At 39.2% G+C, this 5,869-nt stretch overlaps 1 non-coding gene across 1 annotated transcript; it reads left to right on the top strand.

Moving 5' to 3' along the window:
• Positions 1-5,058: 5,058 nt before the first annotated feature.
• LOC114019244 lies at positions 5,059-5,169 on the top strand. The gene has a single exon (XR_003564356.1). It is a non-coding gene; the product is annotated as a U6 spliceosomal RNA (small nuclear RNA).
• The last annotated feature ends 700 nt before the right edge of the window (positions 5,170-5,869 follow it).

Below are 5,869 nucleotides of genomic sequence, written 5' to 3'. Positions count from 1 at the left end.
CAAAACAAAGGAAGCGGAGTGCAGCTTTTGAGGGAGCAACGTTTTCTTTGTTTTGGGTCCAGATCCTTTCAGCTGATTAGTTTCATATGCCACACCATTTGCTGCCCGTCTGTCTTTGTTAAGGTTCAGGAGTTGTGGCAGAGTGTGTCTATGAAGAGATTGCTTGCGGAAAGAAGTGCTGAAAGAAATGAAAGTTGAGGTTGTGGAATTCCGCCTCCTTCGTTTGTGCTCCTGGATTCTAGAGGTATCTCATTTCCTGTTGTCAAACATACCATAATTTCATGTGTGTTGAAGTAGCTGGTATAAAAGTAAGTGTATTGTGTATTGGGTAGTTTGTCATGTTTTTGGCATTCTTCTAGGGAAGATTGTGCAAGGCCTGAGAAGTTGTTTGACAGAGAAAGAGGGAGAAGATGCACTCAAAGATGACAAAAAGTATATGCTAAAATTATCTTCTAAACTGGGACAGAACTATCTTGTGGGTATGTCTTTCATTGCAACATTTCTTTGTCCAAAAGTCTTTATGTCATGTTGAAAGTACTACTGATGATTGAGAGAGTCATGAATCAGTGAGTAGAGAGGGGTCTGTTTTCAGTTCATTCTTTGACTTCCTATCAATAAATTTTCAAAATATCAGAAGTAACAGAGGGAAATTGCTAGGGGAGAGTAGATTTTTCTTCGTAGGGATAGTTAGCTTTTCATTTCTAGGACTAAAAATCATTTACATAATGATTCTAGATAGCGTTTCTAGATCTGTACCCTGCCTATATACTGTCCATGGGATCACCACAAATGCCGTAGACAGATAGATCTGTCTGTTCTCGGGACCCTTTGTAGGTGGGTTTTTAAACCATAATTATGCTGAAACATATTTTAGCTCGATTGCAACCAAACTGGTTTCTAACACAATTTGATCAGCCAACATGAATCGAGCCGGTTCATTTTAGAACAAGTTTTTTTTAAAAAAAAAAACCCACATGTTCATATCTAGGTAGAAATCTTCAGTTATAGTGGACAGCTATAACTTAAGAGTAGAAATGTATTTTAGGCACTATTATTAATAAGAAGCTGCTCTGCAAATATGCATACTCCATTTGTTAAAAGCCAAAGTTTAATTCCAGGCTTGACTATTAAAGTTAGGGATCTGTTCTAGAGGAAGGTTTATGACCGCCCACATAGACCTGCCAAACCATGTTAGAAACTGGTTTTGACAGCAATCAACTTTAAACTGTACTTAAGAACCATTATTAAACATGATTTAAAAACAGTTTAGATGGGCATGAAGAGATCACAGCAGATATAATAAGAGCTGGGTCACACCCTGAGAATTTAATAGCAAATTAAGCTCACTGTTGTCATGACAGCTGTTGGGGGAAAAAAACAGCCAGTGAAATGAATTGCAGTGGCAAAATGTAAGTCCTGAAGGATCAGAGATACAGAACTGTGAGAAAATAGGGTTAGTCCCTCCTAAATAAATGTTCCCCTTATTGTATTGATGGCAGATATAGTAAAATGTCTTTAATGATGAATGCATATAATTTAAATGCCCAATAGCTGTAAAAAGGGCATGAGGATTCCTTGCCTCTGCCCCAAAATGAAAAATATCTTTTAGTAGAAGACAATAGGGACAGGGATTTTCTGCTCCAACTCATTTTATATTGCATGTAATCCTGTAACTCTTGGTGTACCCTTAACACTGTATCATTTGGTAACTTTTTTGGTCACAGTGTGTTCACACAACCTTGTGTGACATGGTAGCAACATAGGGGCATTGTGAAGTGCAGAGGACTGCCTGGTCTGGAATTGTTTAAACAAATCACTGAGTTGACTAGAGAAGTGGGGAACGTCTCTACTCCTTTGGTTTGGGATATTCAATGACATACTTAAGAGTGAGTTAAGAGACGTGAGTAGCCCTTTTGGAAAACTAAAATATTTTTCATATATGGGTTATTAGTTACATATTATACAGATGTAGAAAATATATTGAAATTTGAAATGGGCAATATTTCATATACAAGTTATTCAGCAGTACATGCCAAGTCAAATTCTGCTCTAAGTCTGTGCAACTCCACTGACTTCCAGCTTAAGAGCAGAATTTTGCCCAATATATTTGGTGTGTGTGATGTGAAACATATTGTCATACTATGTATTTTAAATATCCTGAAAATCGGAAATTGAAAACACCCAGTATTTACTATGTCACTATATATTTTAGGCAACAAACCTTATATGAAAAAAAAAATAGGAAAAGCTAACAGTAGATATAGACACTCTATATTTAATAATATGGAGATATACCTATCTCATAGAACTGGAAGGGACCTTGAAAGGTCATCGACTGCAGTCCCCTGCCTTCACAGCAGGACCAAGTACTGTCCCTTATTTTTGCCCCAGATCCCTAAATGGCCCCCTCAAGGATTGAACTCACAACTCTGGGTTTAGCAGGCCAATGCTCAAACCACTTAGTGCACATCTCCAGGCAAATCCTCAGCTGTCAATTGTCACAGCTCCAGTGACTTCAGTGGAGCTATGACAATATACATCAGCTAAGGGTTTGTCTCAAGAGTGCAGCTAGTAGACTGAGGGACCCTGCTTAACTCAGCCAGAACTGAGGACCTTATTTGAAATAAACTCTGTAAATAGATCTAAAATACAATACAGTTTATATATCTGCCCCTCTAATTTATACCTCACGGGATGAGGTTGATGAGGAAGGCAGAATGAGGAGTAATAAATGAACAGATGATGAATTATTCTCTCTGATTTTGCCCCCACCCTCTTCCCATTTGATTTTCTCCTAAAATTGGTTGCTGTCTGGCAAGCAAGCCGCTTCAGCATCATGCATTGTTGTGCCGGAAATACTTGACTATATATCTATATCTGCAGAATGTAGTATGCTATCTCCAACTGCTTGACTTACCACATTGGGAAGAAGATCCAGTGAAAAGAGCACCCACAACACAACAGAGAAGCATGTTTTATTTCACGCCATTCATCTTTCAACTGCTTATATCATCTTGTTTAATTTTTATCTGTCATTCTCTGGCCAAGAAAAAAGTTCTTACACAAGGATGCCAAGTCCCATAGAGCTACATGAAAAGGAATGGGAGTCAGGAGGAGGAAAAGTGGGGGGGATAAGACAAATACAAGGGCAGCTCCTCAGCTGATGTAAATTGACTTCAATGGAGTCATTACATTACACACTGCTCCACATTTTATATCCAAAAGGTTTGTCCATCTTATGTTTGTATTGTTTATGCCCCTGTGGAGTTTTTTTCTTATTGCTTCCTTAGAGTTTTTCACTGTTCCTTTTCTATTCCTCCTCTGTAGTTTGTCCCTTTCCTGCACTCCTCCGTTTGCTTTTATTGAACACGTGGGGAAGGCACATGAATGCACCAACATTGTTGGCACACTGCGATGTGTGTGTTTGCTGCATGTGGATGGGGCATGAGTGCATATGGGTGAGGCACAGGTGCTCATTTTCTCAAGTGTGAATATGTGTCAAGATGCACTTTTCAGAGCTATTGGACTGAGGTCAGGTCTGGTCTCCCTCATGGCATTTGCACACTGCCTCAAAGGAGGAATCAACACATAGAGGCCGTAATCACACCATGGAGTCAATCAACCCTATTTAATTTGGTTGGGACTCCTATTAAAATATTTCTTAAGTGGGACTTCAGTTTCTTCTCGATATTGTGACTTTATTCTAATCTATGCCCAGGAAAATATGAAAACAGCAAAAAAATATAGTGGCTCCAACCTATGAATGGGGTTTTTTTTTGTACTTTTGTTTCATAGGGGAATTTGTTGAACCAGTGATAATCACTTGATCCAACCACTAGTGTTTCTAGATGTTGTGGGTGAAATTCCCTGAATGCAAGGGGCCAGCACAAGCTTTACGTGCCACTTAAGCTCTATTTTTAGGGTATAATTGGCACTTTGGCTTATAGCCTCTTATTTGACCTCTGGATAGGAGTAAATTTCAATCTGCATACTTCAGATTTTGTGTTGGCACAGATACCCTGGCTCCTGTCTCAATACAGTTAGGATCTGTTCATATTGTCAGATCAGTGAGAAGAAAGGAGGGAGGAGAGGGTAGCAATATTGCTTCAGGAAGCAGAATTCTACCAGCAGTGTCCATTAGTCCAATGTGTTACCAGCAAAGCACTGCAGAATTTTGCCATAGGCTTCACTGGAGCTGGGATATCACCGTGCAACCGTATTCCAATTTTCTTTAGGTTTCTTATTCTTTTCATAATAAGTGGGGCTTTAGAGCAGCTAATTACTGTAGATGCCATTCCTAACTTCAGCACTGATGCCTCGAATTAAACTTCTGCTTTTTAATTTCAGCAAAGTCTGTAAACCAAGCCTTTAAATGTCCACTCACAATAATACAGCCATTTTTAAGATTCTCAACTCCTGGTACTTATAAGCTAACTATAAATGAGCCATTGGTGGTTATGCAGTTTGTCTTAAAGCATCTGCATTTAATTACACATTGATTTTTATCTATGATTGTTCATTCTGAAAGCCCACATAGGCTTTTGATAGAAACACCAACATACTATTCAATTTCAGAAGCATATTAGCCACACTTTGTTTTATTCTAGATTTTAACTGATTATTTGATACTATTATGAGAGAGAGACAAATCCGTAATCCGGTTGGTGCCCATACAATGAATCTCCAAATGTAAAGAGGTTCTTGCAGATGTTGATATTGGAACTGTGTGAAACTTCCTTCACTAAATTCAAATCTTTATGAAACTCGATTGAGCTCACATTTTATCACAAAGTCAGGACTCAGACCAGGTTTGTCCAAAGGTTTTGCTGAAAGTTTACAAGCCTTTTTAGCCAAGCAGGATCCAGTGTTGAGTGAAATGAGTAAAACTTGGTTGAGTTACAGTTTTATGTTGACCCATGTTAAACATGTAACTCTGTATAGTTTTCTGCACAGAACCACATGGAACTTAGCAGTTTCCTTGACTGAGTTTCACGTTGAATTCTTTGAGATTCCTTCAGACCTGAAACTCACGAGGAGCAAACCAAAGCATGAAGAGATTTGTTTTCACAAACTTCGCACATATATATAACAATTGGAATGATACAGAGAAGAGTAGTCTGGCCTTTGTGCAAGGATAACATGCAAATTTGTGATGTGTTTCCCAAACTTCTGAATTTCGTGCAGCTCTGAGTCTAAGCAATCAGCTGTACAGTTTTGCACATCTAAAAAGAAAGGGTATATCGAAGTGGCAGCAAGAGTAAATCAGCATAGCTACAAGCAGCATAGCTTGTCTACACTACCTCACGGGTCGAGCTAAGATACGCAACCTCAGCTACATGAATAGCTTAGCTGAAGTTGATGTACTTAGATGTACTTACTGCAGTGTCTTCACTGTGGTAAGTCGATAGCTGACTCTCTCCCGTCAACTCCGCTTGCGCTTCTCGTTCTGGTGGAGTACCAGAATCTATGGGAGAGCGCTCAGTGGTCGATTTATTGCATCTATACTAGACGTGATAAATCGACCCCTCTGGACCGATTGCTGCCTGCTGATTTGGCAGGTAGTATAGACAAGCCCTAAGTCAGTGGAGTTGGGCTGATTTATACCAGCTAAGGATCTGGTCAAGTATTATTTATTGAGTATCAGCAGGTTATTTACACTTTTATATGTACATATATGTAGGCTGTGTGTACAGCTCCTGCTCTGAGGATTTAGAATTTCAGACATAGACAAAACAGATCAGATGCCAACAGCATCTGTGGTGTGCTGGCGAAAGATTGAGGTTGTGGAATGATCTAGCAGGGTCATTTTCAAAAGATTTCATGGAATCAGTGGTGTATGAGAGGAAGAATACTTTCGTACTCAGAGAAG

This window comes from Chelonia mydas, chromosome 6 (genome assembly GCF_015237465.2).
Source record: "Chelonia mydas isolate rCheMyd1 chromosome 6, rCheMyd1.pri.v2, whole genome shotgun sequence".
NCBI lineage: Eukaryota > Metazoa > Chordata > Testudines > Cheloniidae > Chelonia > Chelonia mydas.
The sequence above is the reverse complement of the archived record's forward strand: the minus strand, read 5'-3'. Positions and strand labels throughout refer to the sequence as shown.